The following is an 18513-nucleotide window of genomic DNA, read 5'->3' as shown; positions in this document are numbered from 1 at the left end:
TTTGACAAGGAGAGCGGTGAAGTTTGAGTGGACAAGCGAGTGCCAACACGGATTTCAAGTGTTGAAAGACAAGTTGACATCAGCCCCTATCCTAGCACTTCCGTGCGGCACTGAAGATTTTATTGTATACACTGATGCGCCAAAGATGGGACTTGGAGCTGTACTGATGTAGCATGGGAAAGTAATCAGTTATGCTTCTCGTCAGTTGAAAGACTACGAGAAGAACTATACCACCCACGATCTTGAATTAGCGGCTGTGGTATTCGCACTGAAAATATGGAGACACTATCTGTATGACGAGAAATGTGAAGTTTTCACAGACCACAAGAGCTTGAAATATATATTCTCACAGAAAGAACTCAATATGTGGCAGAGAAGGTGGTTAGAACTTATTAAAGATTATGATGTGACCATTAGCTACCACCCAGGTAAAGCAAACGTCGTTGCAGATGCTTTGAGCCGCAAGTCAGTTTCTTCTTTGAGCTCGTTGATTCAGAATCCGTTGTTATTGGATCTTCAGAGGAGCGAGATTGCTATAGTAGAGCAAGGGACCATCGGTAGACTTTCAACTTTGGTATCGATCTGCATTGACAGATAGGATACGACGGGAGCAGCATACTGACAATCAGTTGATGGAATTGCGAGCCAAAGCTGATAAGAAAGGAAATACAGAGTTTGCGATGAACACTGATGATTTGTTAACATGGAAAGGTCGGATATGTGTTCCCAGTGGTAATGACATTTGTCGGGATGTTTTGACAGAGGCTCATATAGAGCCATACTCGATACATCCAGTAGTACCAAGATGTATCAGGATCTCCGACGTCTATACTGGTGGCCAGGTATGAAAAGTGATATTGTAAAGTTTATATCCGAATGTCTAACATGTCACAAGTAAATCTTGAGCATCAAAGACCTGCTGGAACTTTGCAATCTCTCCCAATACCTCAGTGGAAGTGGGAGCACATCACCATGGACTTTGTAACGGGACTTCCAAGAACACCAAAAGGATACAACTCCATCTGGGTGATTGTTGACAGGTTAACCAAGTAGGCTCATTTTCTTCCGGTCAAGACGACGTTTACAATGAACCAGTATGCTGAAGTCTATGTAGCTGACATTATGAGAATTCATGGTATCCCTGTATCAATTGTATCTGATCGCGACCCAAGGTTTACTTCTGAATTCTGGAAGTGCTTGCACAGACCATTGGGCACTAGATTGGCTTTTAGCACAGCATATCATCCTCATAGTGACGGCCAGTCAGAGAGAGTGATTCAGATTCTGGAAGATATGCTACGAGCATGCACGATTGATTTTCCTGGTAGCTGGGTTTCTAAATTGCCACTTGTTGAATTTACGTAAAACAATAGTTATCAGGCGACAATTGGCATGGCACCATACGAGGCATTGTACAGTAGGAAATGTAGGTCACCATTGAACTGGGATGAAGTCGGTGAAAGAAAGATGTTAGGACCAGAATAGGTCCAACAGACAGCTGATGTGATTGCTTTAATTCGGGACAGAATGAAGACAGCCCAATCCAGACAGAAAAGTTATGCCAATATCCGAAGAAGGCCTTTGGAGTTTGAAGTTGGAGATCAAGTATTTGTCAAAATTGCTCCTCTCACAGGCATTATGAGATTTGGCAGGAAAGGAAAGCTGAGCCCAAGATTTATCGGTCCATTTGAAATATTGGACAGGATTGGAGAAAGAGCATATCGTCTAGCCTTACCGCCAGACTTGGATAGACTCCACAACGTATTTCACGTCTCAATGCTCAGGAAGTACATCTCGAACCCTTCTCATGTTCTTAGACATAAACCATTGGATCTGATTCCGAACTTGACTTATCAAGAAGTACCAATTCAGATTTTAGATCGCAAGGTTAAAGTACCGAGGAATATGGAGATCGGCATTATCAAGATTCTTTGGCGTAATCAGTTGGTTGAAGAAGCGACGTGGGAGCCAGAGGAGGAAATGAAACAGCGATATCCTGAGTTATTTGCACAGTAATTGCAATTTCGGGGACGAAATTTCTTAAGGAGGGGAGAATTGTAACACCCAGACATTTGTATGCATATGATGTAAGGTAATGATTATGATTAAGTATGTTCATTATTACTTTTATGGTTTGTTATGATGATCGTTTGGGATATGTAGTGTAATGGTGATGGTTTATGGCTTCAAGATATGATATGAATGGTATTGAATGATATAGAATGAAACAAAGAATGGATGGGTAGAATTGAAAGTTGATCCTTAGCCAAATAGGTAATGGAAGTGCTGAAACGGTATGAAACTGTGGCAGTAGTTGTGGTTTTTAGCATAATGTTTTGTATATTGATCCAAATGAGGTGAGGCCACTTCCATTAGAAAGACAAGATATAAAGCTATAACTTTCTTATTTTGAGTTTTGTTCAAATCATTGTGAAAGGTAAGCCAAAAGTGCCCCGAAGTGTGTCGTGTGTTTCGTCGTTCCTCCAGTGACACATGTTGGGAGATTTAGCATAACTTTTTACTCAGACCTTCAAATGAAATGACACCTATTGGAGATGCAAGCCAAGACATAGAGCTACAACTTTCCAGTTTACCACTTTTCCAAATTATGAAGGGAAGAGGCGTTTCGGAAGCGATCTTTGAAGGGGTTGTGCGCAGAGCGCGCGCCCGGGCGGGAAAAGATGTGCGCCCGGGCGGGCCTTGTTCGAGAAAAATGTATTTTGGCCGAGAGTTCCGCGCCCGGGCGGAAAAAGATGTCCGCCTGGGCGGCCAGCAATGTTTAAAAACGTGTTTTGGGTAATTTTAGGCATAAAATCGAAGGAGACTCTCATTTTTCTCATTTCCCTTCTCTTCCTTTCTCTTCTCCATCATGTAAGGTAAGGGTTCTTCATTTTCCTACTTTTCCAATCTTTATTTTAAGCAATTAATCTTCAATCCGGAGTTGGAACTTCATCTTTTTAGTGAAAAGAGCTAAGGTAAGTGGTTTTTCTTCTTGTTCTTGAGTTATTGAAGATGTTGGAGTTAGGGGATGATAGTTGTGATGATGTATTGGATTAAATGGTAATTTAAGGTTATTATTTGGGTTTATTGTTGTAGGATCATCGTCAAGGTTTAGGAAATCAAGTGCTCCAAGTGTTGTAAGTGGAATCAATTCTTAAATGCATCACATGATCCTATATGTATGTGTTTTGATGATTTTATGACGTTAAATCCTTTCAAATTCCATTCATGTTATATATATATGTAAATATGTATATATGGTAGTGCAATTATATGCATTTTTGAATGAAAGGAGTTAAACTTTAAATGATGCCTCTAAGGTGTTCGATAAAATTCATAAATGAAGTTTTATATGATTGAATGATTGGATTGATAGTGATAGTAGTGGTGTTGCCCCTGGAAATTCTAAATCCGCAATGTAATTGGCCAACTAATGAAAACATGTGCTCTCTTATAAGATGCATTTTATGCAAAGGTACATGTCCCTCCTATAAAATTCGTTTTTACGAAGAGGGTTAGCAATGAATGAACTATCTTATAAGAACTATCAATTCTTCAGTTGAATATCATCCCTATGTATTGTTGTATTATAATTCTTAACGGATGATATTAATGATGATTCGACGTTTATGAAATGAGAAGGATAATGTTTTCAAAAAATGAAATTGAGGCTATACATTTTATGTTTTACAATAAAATGATATATATGTACCTTGTTATTATTGATTCCATTTTCTGAGTTTTATACTCTTTCCATTTATGTTCATGTGATGCAGGTACAGGTAAAAAAGACTGATCATCCCTGAGTTGTCGAAGCGAGAGAAGGGAATATTCCAAACTTTGGAGATAGTGGTTGGATGCTATTTTGATGTGTTGAACTTTTGGTTATTTTGGGAACCTTGAAAATGTTGTTTTGGTAGTTGAATTAAAATTATGTGTGGATACTATATGAAATGGTATCTGATGTATATGAAAATGTTTTGCATATGTTTATGTGTTGCTTGAGACAGGTAGCATGTCTTATTTATGGCGAGATGCTGCCCAAAATTTTTTAAAGTATACATTTTCTCAAAATTATATTTTTAAACTTCCGCACTAAGTATGCATTTTAGTCTCGAGTGTTACAGATTAAGCCATTTGACTTTCACTCGCTTAACCAGCTTGTTCCGAAGCTTCTTCTCCTGTCTGTCTAAGATCTGCACCGGTCTCTCCGCATAAGACATGTTCAGAGTGAGCTGTAACGGCTCGAAGTTCAAGACATACGAAGGATTCGTCATATACTTCCTCAACATAGATACGTGGAACACATTGTGTACTCCGGCCAGATTCGGCGGAAGAGCAACACGAGCACGGAGAAGATCCTCCAAAATCTGGATAACTCTCTCTGACTGTCCATCTGTATGAGGGTGGAAAGTTGTGCTAAATAACAACTTCGCACCCACTGCTGAATGCAGACTCTTTCAAAATGCGGAAGTGAATCTAGGATCTCGGTTAGATACTATAGAAACAGGAATACCATGAAGTCTGACTATCTCTCGGATATACAACTCTGCATACTGAATCATGGTGAAAGTCGTCTTGATAGGCAAGAAGTTCGCTGATTTGGTAAGACGATCAACAATCACCCAGATAGCATTTGATCCTCTGACTGACTTCGGCAAATCGACCTGAAGTTCATGGTGACATTCTCCCACTTCCACTCGAGAATAGGGAGAGGTTTGAGCAAGCCTGCTGGTCTCTGATGCTCTGCTTTCACTAGCTGACATGTCAGACACTCGGATACGAAATGCCTGATAGCCCTCTTCATTCCTGGCCATCAATACAACAACTGCAGATCTTTGTACATCTTCGTACTCCAAGGATGAATAGAGTACGGCGACATGTGGGCCACAGATAGAATATCTGCTCGAATAGAATCAATGCTAGGAACCCACATTCTGTCTCGGTATCTCACAACACCGTCGCTAACTGTATACAAAACACTGCCCTTGGCCTCATCCATCTGCTTCCACTTTGCCAACTGCTCATCGGCTGACTGACCACTGCGAATCCGGTCTAGAAGGGAAGACTAAATCGTCAAAGTAGATAGACGGGGAACTCTACCTCGAGGATAAGTCTCTAGGTCAAACCTCTGCATCTCATACTGAAGAGGTCTCGAAATCGCTAAATGAGCCATCACTGCGACTTTTCTGCTCAATACATCTGCAACTACATTAGCTTTACCCGGGTGGTAGCTAATGTCACATTCATAGTCATTCACTAGCTCCAACCAACGCCTCTGACGCATATTCAGATCTTTCTGTGTAAGGAAGTACTTGAGGCTTTTATGGTCGGTAAAAATCTGGCACTTCTCTACGTACAAATAAAGCCTCCAAATCTTCAAGGCAAATACTACGGCGGCTAACTCTAGATCATGGGTAGGGTAATTCTTCTCATAGATTTTCAACTGTCGAGAAGCATATGCTATCACCTTCCCATGCTGCATCAACACTGCACCTAGACCGAGCTTTAAAGCATCGGTATACAAAACGAAGTCTCCGAGCCCTTACGGCATGGCAAATACTGGCGCTGAGATAAGAGCTTGCTTTAAAGTATCGAAGCTCTTCTGACACTCATCGCTCCACACGAATTTAACATTCTTCTTTGTCAACGACGTGAGTGGAACTGCGATAGAGGAGAATCCCTGAATAAACTTTCGATAATATCCTGCTAGCCCAAGGAAACTACGGATCTCTGATGCATTCTGCGGCACAACCCATTCTCTGACTGCTGCAACTTTCGCTGGGTCTACCTTAATACCGCTGCTAGAAACAATGTGGCCTAATAACGCCATCTTCTCTAACCAGAATTCGCATTTACTGAACTTTACGAATAGCTTATGCTTTTGTAGGGTCTGCAAAACTGCGGTCAAATGTCTACTGTGATCCTCTTGATTATTTGAGTAGACGAGAATGTCTTCTATGAATACTATCACGAACTGATCAAGATACGGCTGAAATACGCGATTCATGAGATCCATGAAGATCGCTGGCTCATTCGTCAGACCAAACGGCATCACAAGGAACTTGAAGTGGCCATAACAAATCCTAAAAGCAGTCTTGAGAACATCGGCGTCTTTCACCCTCAACTGGTGATAACCGGAACGCATATCAATCTTTGAGAATACCGAAGCTCCCTGCAATTGATCAAATAAATCTTCAATCCTCGGAAGAGGGTATTTGTTCTTCACTGTAACCCTGTTCCACTCCCGGTAGTCAATGCAAAGTCTCATCGTACCATCCTTCTTTTTCACAAACAAGACTGGCGCGCCGCATGGTGAAAAACTCGGACAAATGAACTCCTTGTCAAGAAGTTCCTGAATCTGCTCCTTAAGTTCTGCCATCTCTGTCGGTGCTAATCAGTACGGTGCTTTGGAGATCGGAGCCGTACCTAGCATAAGCTCAATAGAAAACTCCACCTCTCGCTCGGGTGGCATACTACAGACGTCATCAGGAAACACGTCTAGAAAATCCCTAACAAATGGGACATTGGAGGCTGACTGACTGGTGCCTCGGGAATGGATATAAAAGTCGCTAAAAACGCCCGAAACCCTCTATGCATGAGATTCCTAGCCTGGACACAATATATCAAACGCGGTAAATGAAAGTACCTGTCTAGCTCGAATAAGAACTGCTCTATCCCAGGCGGTCGGACTAGAATGGATCTCCACTGTAAGTCGATCAAAACCATGTTCCTTAATAACCAGTCCATCCCCAGAATGATGTCAAACTCTGGCATCGGCAGAACGATAAGATCGGCATAAACAAGATTGCCATGAAGCTCGAGGTCTATGACTCAGATCACATTAGTAGCTGTCATCTCCTCAACAGAAGGCAATAATACTGAATAGGCTATATCTAGCCCAATGGTTTTAACCTTGAGAAAATTAGCAAAGTTCTCCGAGATGCATGAATGGGTAGCCCCTGAATCTATCAAGGCTTTCGTAGGTGACCCAGCTATAAAAACTCTCCCTGAAAGATTGGAACGCTAAGCTGAACCCAATAGTTACAAGAACTAAACTTATCGACATGCAAAGTTCAAAGTTTTTCTAACCTAAATTTCCCAAATAACACTGATTAGAGCATGCAATCCTATCGCAAATCTCAACCAAAAACATAAATTCCCAAAACATTGAATTTCGAAAATTAACTTAAAGCTTTAAGATACCTGTCATGAGCATGGTGTGTGGGTTCGTCTCCGCTGCATGGAGAGCAAAGACTCTGCCGTAGGCAAACTCCCCTGTGGGCACTGCTGCAGCAAGTGGTCTGGACTACCACACTTGTAACACATCCCTGAACCATACATACACGGTCCAGCATGGCGGCGTGTGCACCGAGGATAGACTGGGTGCTCAAAAGTCCTCGGGACTGCGCGTCCCCGCTGTTGCTGCTGTCCTCTGTTCCTGGGTGGGCCGTGGAAAGGCCACTTATTCTGGGGCTGCTGCTGAGGAGGAGGGCGGGGCTGATTCTCACTGTCCTCATGGCGAGGCTCATCCTCTCTCGTGCGCTCAAGAATGCGTCTAGGAGGCATATTGTTCCATACATAACCCATACATAACTAACATACATAATTTCTATTATTTCTTTAAATTTAAATAAATACTGCATAATCATAATCTGATCATAAAATCTTTCATGAAATCATGCTGTTAAAATATTTCATGCTTTAAAAGTAATGCGTAAACGTAAAACTTACAGACCGAAGACATGACTTCGTGAGCTTCTCGAGGTCAGTAGTAGTACAATTCTTTACAAGAACATAGGCTCTGATACCAACTGTAAAGGCCCGTAATTCGTATTTGAAAATTTGCGGAAAAATTTGAAATTTCTTGTTTGAATTTAAATAACTTGCCTCATTCATAAAATAAACTGAATAAAAGTTTTAATGTTTAATGTAATAGCGTAATTTCTGTTGAGAATTTGTTCTACGCAAGTGGCCCATAACGTGAAATGAATCGTCTGATCAGACTAAACCACGGTATACTGGGCGGTAGAATTCTACCAATACATGAACGTGAACGGGTCAGTGACCACCGATGAAGTAATAATCCCATGATATGCTGCAATCCCATGAACGTGAAGTGACCACAAGCAATATCGCATATATCTCAAAAATGAACATTTTATATTTTTTTATGCACATAATATAATTAAAAATCTTGTATTATTTTACCGAATGGGTTGGATCGTTCCCAAGCTCGCTGCGACCTAATTCTAACATTAAAAATATGCAACTAAACTTATCTTGACTAACACTTCAAAATCGACCCAAAAACTAGACAATTACGCCCAACTAACTCAGTATTCAACCATGGCTTCGTACCAACCCGAACCAACATCGAACTATCGTTTAGCCATGGTTAAAGTACTCTAAAAATACTGGAAAACATAACCATAGGGCTGTAATATACGAAAATTGCGTACTGGAGGCTAAAATCATGAAACGCTCTTCGAGAGTCACTTTGGCACATTGCACCGTAAATTCTCGTACGACCTCTAAATTTAACCGAATAACGAACGACCAAAAACATTACCTTCCTAACTCGATGAGGTACTGTCCAATCCAAGGCCATAGGCTAAAAGCCAACGGAGAACTCAAACGAGCCTCTGAACCGAAGCACCAACCTGCTATAAAGAAAATTACAGCAGCAGCGCTTGCGCTTGCATGCGTTCTTTGCGAGGCTAATTGGTATTGGGGCTTGAACCACCGACCAGAGCCTCTTCCCAACATCCTATGGTATGGTGTGAAGCATGGCTAAGGGCCCTAGGCCAGCCACAATCCATGAAACACCCGAACCATCACCACGCTTCCAACCGAGAACAAAACTGCACGCGTGGGACATCTTGCTTGTTCTCGCTGTCATGTAGCATTCCAGTGGCAATTTGATTGACCATGGCATGATCTAGACATCGTGAGATATTGTATGAACCATGGCTAAGGGCTAAAAAGCCAACCAAGATCCATAACTACCTCAAAACCAAACACACACTTACACAGAAAATTCAGAAAACAGAAACCGTGGGACGCTTGCGTTGTTTTGTTTTAAAACCAAGGGAACTGTGAACCAACCCATGAAAGGGCATCTTGGTCATGTCCTAGACATTCTAAGGAGAAGTTCTAACCATGGCTACAGCCCCTAGGGAAATCAGTGGAAATCTCCCTTCCTTACACACCCTATGTCATGTCTACAAGCAGCCCTGAGCCGCTGGAAATCGAACCAACCCTGAAACAACAAAACAAGACAAAACCGTGAGGTGCACAAGTGAAGAGCCAAAAATCTGTACTTTTTTTAGAAAGTAATATTGTCTTGATTTTGGTTTTGCCATAAATTCATGATCATGTAATGTTTAAAAATGTTAATATAACTTGATTTTAGAGCAAAGAAAGATCTAGACATGCCTTGGTTTTATTTTTGTTTTGAAAGAAAACAAACGATTACGAAGACGCGGCGCGGAGGAGATAGAGCGTTCTTCTTTTATTTCTACTTTTATCTCTTGATTTTCCTAGGACTCTCACGTTATTTCTCTACTGAAATGCTCTGAAATTTTCAAAATTATGGAGAGGGAAAATGGCTAGGAGAAATGAAGGGAAGTCTACTCATTAAATGGGGCTAGAATGGCAAGATCAAATATTTCTATCCTAGAGTTTGAGAGATAAGGGAATTGATTTGATTTGAGGGAGATACAACGAGGTGGTGATCGATTTCTTGCTTACAAATATGGGTAGGAAAATTGATTAATTAATAATTATTGAAGACTAAATGGTTAGGGAATTATCTCACAAGAAAAGATAAGGAAATGAATTAAAGATGGAGAATTGCCAAATATTTTAAATTCTATCCAAGGAGTGGCCGATTTCTACAAAAATATGAAGGGAAAATATTGCTTAAATAATTAATTATTGTTGATTAAAAATGAAGGTATTACCTACCAAGGATGGATAAGCAAAGAATCAAAGTTTGTGAGTTGTCAACTAAATTCAAATCTTCTACAAAGGGGTCACCGAAAATCTTTTAAATAAATGAGGTGAAATATTACTTAAATCTTTTATTTTAAATCTTTAAAGTTTTATCTACCCATTAGGTATTTTAGTGAATTAATAAATTAGTTTAGCATGGTAATTATTTTACATGCATGGCTAATTCTTTAAGTTAAATTACTAGCATGTTAAGTTGAAATTCCTTAATTAAAATAAGCCTAGATTAACTTATCTAAATTTGTCACATATTTTAGTTTAGGCTTTTAAATTAAATTATTGGACATAAAGGAACTTATTTACTACTTATCTCAAGTTAATTAAATAAATCCTTAAACATTTTTTTATTTTAATATGAATTATTATTTATTTTAAATAACTTCTAGGAATGTTTTCTTATTATTAAATTTTATCTCAATACTCCAACTTCAGTCCGGCCTCGCTTATTTAACTGAAAAGATAAAACTAAACTTATGCGATTTAAAATAAATAATCATGACTAACCAATTTAAAAATGCTTTAAATAATAAAGAAAACATTTTTAATTTAAATACTAGAAATTATGCATGGCTTATACGTAGTCTGATTAATCTGGTTCTACAGTTTATTCAACCCTCCCCCCGTTCTTAACAGTTATTCACTCCCAACCGATCCTAACAAGTGGTATAAGAGTAGTTTAATGTTATTCCTGAATATTCCTACCTACAAAACTGATTACCATGTCTTCCTTCAAAAAAATTCCAATGTTCTCCAGAGAAAAAATTTGACGATTGAAAGATTAGTATGCAGGCTCATCTAGTTGCACAAGATGATGACATGTGGTATGTTATCAGTGACAGACCCATGAAAATACTGAAAGAAGACACTGTTGTTGCCATAGCTGATGGTGCACCACATCGCATTGAAATGCCTATAAAATAATGGACTGCAGAAGACAAGAGAAAAGCCAATTTGGACAATGTGGCTAAAGATATCTTGTACAAAACGCTGGATAAAATTACCTTCAGCAAGATAAAGATGTGCAAGAATGAAAAAGAAATCTGGGAGAGTTAATTCAGATCTGCGAAGGCAATGAGCAAACCAAAGAAAATAAACTATCAGTTGCTATTCAGAAGTTAGATAATATCAAAATGAAGACCATATAATCTATGCACGAATAAGATGAGAGAGTCAGCAGCATCATAAATGAACTGAATGCACTTGGAAAAGTGTATTCAAACAAAGAAATTGTGTTGAAAGTGGTCTGAGGTGTTCCCAAGGAGTGGGATGTTAAGACCATTGCCATGAGAGAATCAAAGGACTAGAAAAAGTCGAACTACACGATTTATTTGCTGATCAAAAGCCTATGAGAGTTCGAGTTGCAAACAAGAGAAATAGAACCTTCTACACCTTCAACTACAACTGCTCTTAGTTCTGTCAAACTGGAACCAACTGGTTTAGTTGACAAAAATGCTAATCAGTTAAGTATTGATACAATGTCATTATTTGTCAAAAAAATTGGAAGATTCATGAGAAGAAATCAAGGTTGCTTCCAAATAAAATATCAGAAGAATAACACCAAGGAAGAACGAAATACTTGATATAACTGAGGCAAAACTGGACACTTTATTGCTGACTGCCCAAAGAAAAGGGATCGTCGAAGCTCATATGAAAAGGGAAAGAAATCATTTGAGCACAGGAGAACAGCCAAGGATGATAAAAAATCATTCAGAAAAAACTAGTTTTGGCATAAAAAGTTGAATCACATAAATTTTAATTATATTGCTTATCAGAGTAACCATGATCTTGTAACTGGTTTGCCTAAGATCGAATTTTCAAAAGATAGAATTTGTTCAGCATGTCAGTTTGGTAAGCAAGTAAGATCTTAATTTAAAAATAAGGGTAGCAAATATTCTTCTAGATGCTTAGAATTATTGCATATGGATCTTTTTGGTCAAATACCAGTCATGAGTTTAAGGGCAATGAAATACACTTTGGTAATTGTTGATGAATTTTCAAAATTTACTTGGGTTATCTTTTTAAAATCAAAAGACCAAACTACTGCACAACTGATTAAACTTTTCAAAAGATTATTAAATGAAAATCAGTTGCTATTGACAGAATAAAGTTTGATCGAGGGATTGAATTCATCAATCAAATTCTTTCACAATTTTTTGAAAATATTGGGATCAAGCATGAGCTCTCAGTAGAAGGAACTCTTCAGCAAAATGGTGTAGGTGAGAGAAGAAATCGAACCCTTAAAGAAGCTGCTAGAACAATGCTTCCTGATTCTGGTATTTCTTAGGGATTTCGGGCAGAATCAGTGAACATTGCATGTTATACAAAGAACTGATCAATGATTAACAAAAAGCATTTAAATACATCATATGAGATCTAACATGGACATAAAAGTGTGGTATCTTACTTCAGAATATTCGGCTGCATATGTTTTATTCACGACAATGGCAAAAATCATTTAAATCATTTGATGCAGAGTTTGCATAAGTAATATTTCTTGGTTATTCATCAGTTAGTAAAGCTTATAGAGTATTTAACAAATGTACGTTAAATGTAGAAGAGTCAATTCATGTTGTATTTGATGAATCTGCACTAACTTATTAGCCAACTGATCCAGTTGAGCTAGTTGATCGCTTTACAGACATCAATTTGGAGGATGATAGTGAAGAAGAAGTTCATATCAATCTAAATCCCCTTCAAACCCCTGAACCAGAGATATTGGATCAATTGTTTGAACAAGAAATTCTTCCTGATATTCAGTTGGTGGAGCAAAATGATGAGATTCAAATACCGACTGAAGTAGCAGCAACTAAAACTGAAATAAACGGTCAGTTACCAACTGAACCAGTTGCTCCAATCGATCTAACCAATGCTGAATACATATGGAAGAAATCACACCCACCGAAATTTATAATAGGTAATCCATCTGATCCGTTAAGAACTCATAATCAAATGATTAATTTATTTATCCATTCGGCTTTTGTTTCCCAACTGGAACCAAAGAAAACTGATGAAGCTCTTGCTGATCATAGCAGGATAAATGATATGCAAAAAGAGCTAAATCAGTTTACCCACAACAATGTCTGGAACTTAGTTCCAAGACCAATTTCTAAAACCATTGTAGGTACAAAGTGAGCCTACAGAGATAAACTGAACGAACAAGGTTAAGTTATGCGCAACAAAGCGAGGCTTGTAGCACAAGGATATAGGCAAGAAGAAGGAATAGATTACGATGAGACATATACACCAGTAGTATGACTGGAAGTAATTAGAATATTCCTTGCTTATGTCTCATTCAAAAACTTTAAAGTCTACCAAATGGATGTCAAGAGTGCATTCCTAAATGTTCAGTTGCAGGAAGAAGTATATGTTGAACAACCATCAGGTTTTGTTAATTACTCTCTTCCTGATCATGTTTATCATTTTAACAAAGCTTTTTATGGTCTTAAACAATCTCCAAGAGCTTGGTATGAAACGTTTTCAAAATTTCTAACTGATCATGACATTACCGTTGGATCAGTTGACAAGACTCCATTCAAAATTTCAGAGAATGATCATATTTTACTTGTGCAAATATATGTTGATGATATTATTTTTGAATCAATTAACCCCAAATTATGTGAAAAATTTGCTAAGTTAATGCAGGAAAAATTTGAGATGAGTATGATGGGTAAACTGATGTTTTTCTCGGTTTGCAAGTGAAGCAATTGGAAACTGGTACTTTTATCAGTCAGATCAAATACACGAAGGAATTGCTTAAGAAATTTGGCATGGAGACATGTTCAGCTGCAAGTACTCCCACGAGTTCATCGACTAAATTATATAAAGATGAATGGAGAATATCAGTTCAGACGACACTCTACAGGGGTTTAATAGGTTCTTTATTATACCTAACTGCTACTCGTCATGATATTGTATTTGTTGTTTGCATGTGTGCTAGATTTCGGGAAAATCCTAATCAATCGCAGTTTCAGCTGCCAAAAACATATTGAAATATCTTAAAGGCACAAAAAATATGAGCTTATGGAATGCTAAGGACTCATCTTCCAATTTAGTTGGATATTCAGATGCAGATTATGGAGGGTGTAAACTAGATCGTAAAAGCACCAGTGGATCATGTCAGTTTCTAGGAGACAAATTGATTTCATGGTTCAACAAGAAGCAAACATTCATATCAACTTCCACAACTGAAGCAGAATATCTAGCTGCTGAAAGATGTTGCGCTCAACTGCTCTGGATTCAGCAACAATTGAAAGACTATGGAGTCATTGTAGAAGAATCACCCATCTTCTTGGTAATACAAGCTCAATTGCGATTACATATAATCTAGTTCTTCATTTCAGGACCAAACAAATTGACGTCAAACATCATTTCATCAGAGTCCATGCTGTAAAGATGGCAATCAGACTGGAGTACATTTCAACTGAACAACAAGCAACTGACATCTTCAAAAAGCCATTACCCGAGACTAAGTTTTCTTACTTTTGAAATATTCTTGGTTTAATTGAATTGTCTAAATTTTAGTTGCTTTGTTTTATCAGTTTCATATGTCAGGTAATTGTTAATTATTTTCAGTTAGTTAATTGTTCTTCAGTCAAACTGATCATCAGTTAGTATGAAGATCGTAAACAGAAATGAATCGAAATAGCAATTTTATTGATAATACGTTTATGCTATTACAAGGGTTAATTCGTTGTCTAATGCATCTAGCCTATCAGATAACCACAAGGACATTTTCTCCGAAATTTTCCTAAAACTTTGTGTAAAAAAGATTTTCTCTAGTTTCCTATACTCTTTGTCATGCAAAAGGAAATAGAGACCCTCATCAGTTACAAGGTCTGAAGTATGAATGACATCAAGACGCTTCTTATACTTGAGCTCGGTTGCCTTCTCTTCATCAGTGGCAACTAATCTCTCTCTTTGGATGATCTGCAACTCATGTATCTTAGTCCAGGTGGACATAACTTTATCAAAGAGAAAGTCTTCTATATCTTGCTTCCAAGTCTCCATGAATGAAAACCTTTATGCAAGATTAGGCCTTCTGGAACTGCTTGATCTATTCATCTATGCTTAACTGTTATTATCTAATAAAGTTGATCTTATTTATAGACAGATTCTAAATGAAGAAACAGAAGAATACGAAGAGACATCAGTCAACAGAATGCATTTAATTTATTCAGACTGAGTTTCTCCTACTTTTATTTATTTATACAAATTTGTTTAGGGGGAACATCAATTAGTTAACTGATACGACATTCGTCAGTTGGTCTTCAACTGAACTGATTCAGTTTTCAACCAACCACTCAGTTGTTGACCTTACTGATCTTATCATAAAAGTTAACTGATTAATCGATAAGTATTCCATATTAAGTGATGCGACCGTTAAAATTACACTTTTAATTTATGTCATTCATTGAATAGTAATATGAAAAGTGGCCCCACATAGTCCATGAGTCTTTTATTCATGTTTTCACCGCAAGTACACACGTTTTTATCCAAATTTATCTTGGACTGACACGTGTAAAAAAATTTGAACAGTCACAAACATAAGTAATTGTCCCCGCCTCATTTCAGTTTCTTTACAAGCATTTAAGTTTCCAGAATTTATCAAACACATCAATTTTTCCTTCTCACATATATTCAATCAAGAAAGGCAAGCCATGTTCCATCCTACATGCTTAATGCTATGACAATTGATTTCGACTACGTCTTCTCTGTTAAGGATGCAGCCATTCAAGGTATATTTCAGAAACTAGAAGCAGCTGGGCTGAGGAAATTTCTTGGGACTTCCACTCAAGAAATTTATTCCAAAGAAGTTCAAGATTTCTATGACAACGACTTCTTTTCAGCTAAAGGGAAAATTACAACTACTGTCAGCGGCAAGTTGCTGACTATTGACAAAGAAAATTTTAGCTCCTTCTTCCAACTGCCCTCTGATGGCATTTCTCACTACTCTGAAGTGAAAATCGCTGATGTGGGGGATAAGCTAACACTTTTGTCTGCTGATGGGAGGAAGATAAAGGTTTTCAATCCAAAGAAAGAGCTCAAATATGAGTATCAGTTGCTGGCAGACATTGCAGCAAAAGGTGTTCTAACCAAGGCAGGTTCCTTTGGTTCCCTCACACTCGAGAAATTTCAGATAATGGCTGCTTTGGTGAATGGACGAAAGCTAAACTGGTCAACAATTCTGTTCAATATTTTGAAAAACATGGTTCAATCTTATAAACAGTCCAAAGGCTTTGTGGTGCCAATAAGTTGTATTTTGAAGCACAACGGTTTGGTGGATGACTCTTTTGAGAATTCATCCAAGTACAAAGTCTTCTCTGCCAAAAATGTTAAACCTCCGAAGACCAAGCTGGACATATCTCCTGAGAAATTTGTCAAAATCAAGATGGAGACTGGGATGCAAACAGCTCCCAAATCAGTCAAGAAGTCCAAGAACTTGGTTAAGAAGAAGACAATCAAGAGAAAACTGATTGTCAGTGATACTCACTAGGAGAAAACTCCTTCTCCGAAAATTTTGAAGAAGCCAAGGACTCAAAGAAACAAACACGCAAATAATTTGGAAACCATCGCTACTGACAGATTGAGGGAAACTAGAGCTCACAGCAATAACTGCAATACCAAGCTCGGCAGTTCCAGCGGATTCCTCAACTGAACAACATTTAGTACATCCAACTGATCAGTCCAAGAAGACCATCACCCAATCTGGTGATAAGAAGAAAATTGTTGGAGTAAAAGCACCACTGATCACCATCACTCGCCCAACTTCTCTAACTTTTTCTAGACCAAATGGAGTGGTGATCCGAGCAAAAGTGGATGCAACTATTTCAGGGCTGAGCATTTCTCATGCATTATCTGACCCGAAAGGTAAGGGCAAGATGATAGAAGAGCCCAGACCAACCAACTCAATTCGGACTCATATTGATTTAATATGGGAAGAAGTAAATGAGTTTTTTTGAATCAAAGTTGAAGACTTACAATGGATGGGTCAGATAGAGGACTGAAGTGTTTGCCAAACGACTGTAGAAGAAATCGGTTTTGAATAAATTCCTCGCTTTGAAAAATATTGTCCTGAAAATAGTCAAAGCTGCAACAATCGTTCAGGCACTGGAGAGAAGGAATTACATCTTTGATTTGATGTGTGCTAAGAAGTCGGCTCAAGACCTAGCAGAGCTACACCAGAACTATTATCCCACTTGTCCAACTGCCTTCAATGACAAAGCAGTTTACGATCAGATGGACACGGATCTTTTATCACTGCAGATGAAGATCAATGACTGGGAAATGGGTCAATAGCTGAATATTCCATCCCAAAATTCTCCTTCAGAAGAGCAGGCTGAACAATCAACTCATCAGCCAGAGCCATCCCAAGAAGCAGTTGCTGAACCGACTGAACAAGAAACTGCTACTTCTTCAAAGGATGTTAAACCATCAACTTCTGCTCTTAAATATTCTCCTAAAGGTCTTCAACTCTACACTGAAGATGAGTTATCACTGGCCAATATCGACAAAGTCATAAAATCAATCGCCGCTGATATCTAGTTGAATGTTCTAACTAGAGAAGCAGTTGAAGGACCTAGCCTAACTGAACAACCAGCCTTAAAGGCTATGTTGCTAGAAACTGAAGAAACAGTTTAGTCGCCTGCCACGACTGAACATGTAGTTCTAGCTGAAGTAGAAGTGGCTCAGTTGCAATCGATTCCAACTGAATTGCCAACTGAAGAGCCTTCGAGTTCAACTGTTGTTCTGACTTCCACTCCTCCTCCAGAACTTCAAAGGGAAGAATTTACAGACATGGTTACCGTTGTAACCAGAATTCTCTAAAGCTATGTCTCCTGAGATATCAATGGCTACTGATTCAATGATTGAAGTCATTCGGTTCAACCTTCTCCAATTAGTTTCTTTTATTTCCGATAGCAAGTCAACCCAACTATTGCACACCTTGAATATTGATTCTATGAAGGAGAACACAATGAAGAACCTGCACCAGGTCACAAAAGATATCACTTTCTTATTTCTCCAACAAGATCAATTGAAGAAAGATCGGGTGACAGTTCAAGCACATTTCCAAACTCAGGAAATGTTCAAAAATCGCATTGAATTCTTGGAAACTGTAGTGACAAAGAGAATGGATTTGATGGAACAACAAATAATGAATGCCATATCTAATGTCACCTCGGAAGTTCGCGCTTTATCCAGCGAAGTTTGTGAGTTTGAAAAAAAAGGGGAAGAGATAGAAGATCAGCAGAAGCTATCCAAGAAAAGACCTATTCAACTAACTGATCACGGACCAGCCGATAAACGATCTAAGCATTGATGTAGTCCAGTTCAGTTAGAAGACCGTCTTCATATTCTGTTGAGAAAATTTGGTAGATTTTGAGGATTTTTTGTCAGTAGAAGATTGTTTTATTCTTTCATTCTTTGTACGAATATGTACATTGAAAAAGTTGTTAATAATATATTATTTTATCTATGAAAAGTTCAGTTTGATCAGTTCAC

Source organism: Primulina eburnea, chromosome 4 (genome assembly GCF_022965805.1).
Source record: "Primulina eburnea isolate SZY01 chromosome 4, ASM2296580v1, whole genome shotgun sequence".
Lineage (NCBI taxonomy): Eukaryota > Viridiplantae > Streptophyta > Magnoliopsida > Lamiales > Gesneriaceae > Primulina > Primulina eburnea.
The sequence above is the reverse complement of the archived record's forward strand: the minus strand, read 5'-3'. Positions refer to the sequence as shown.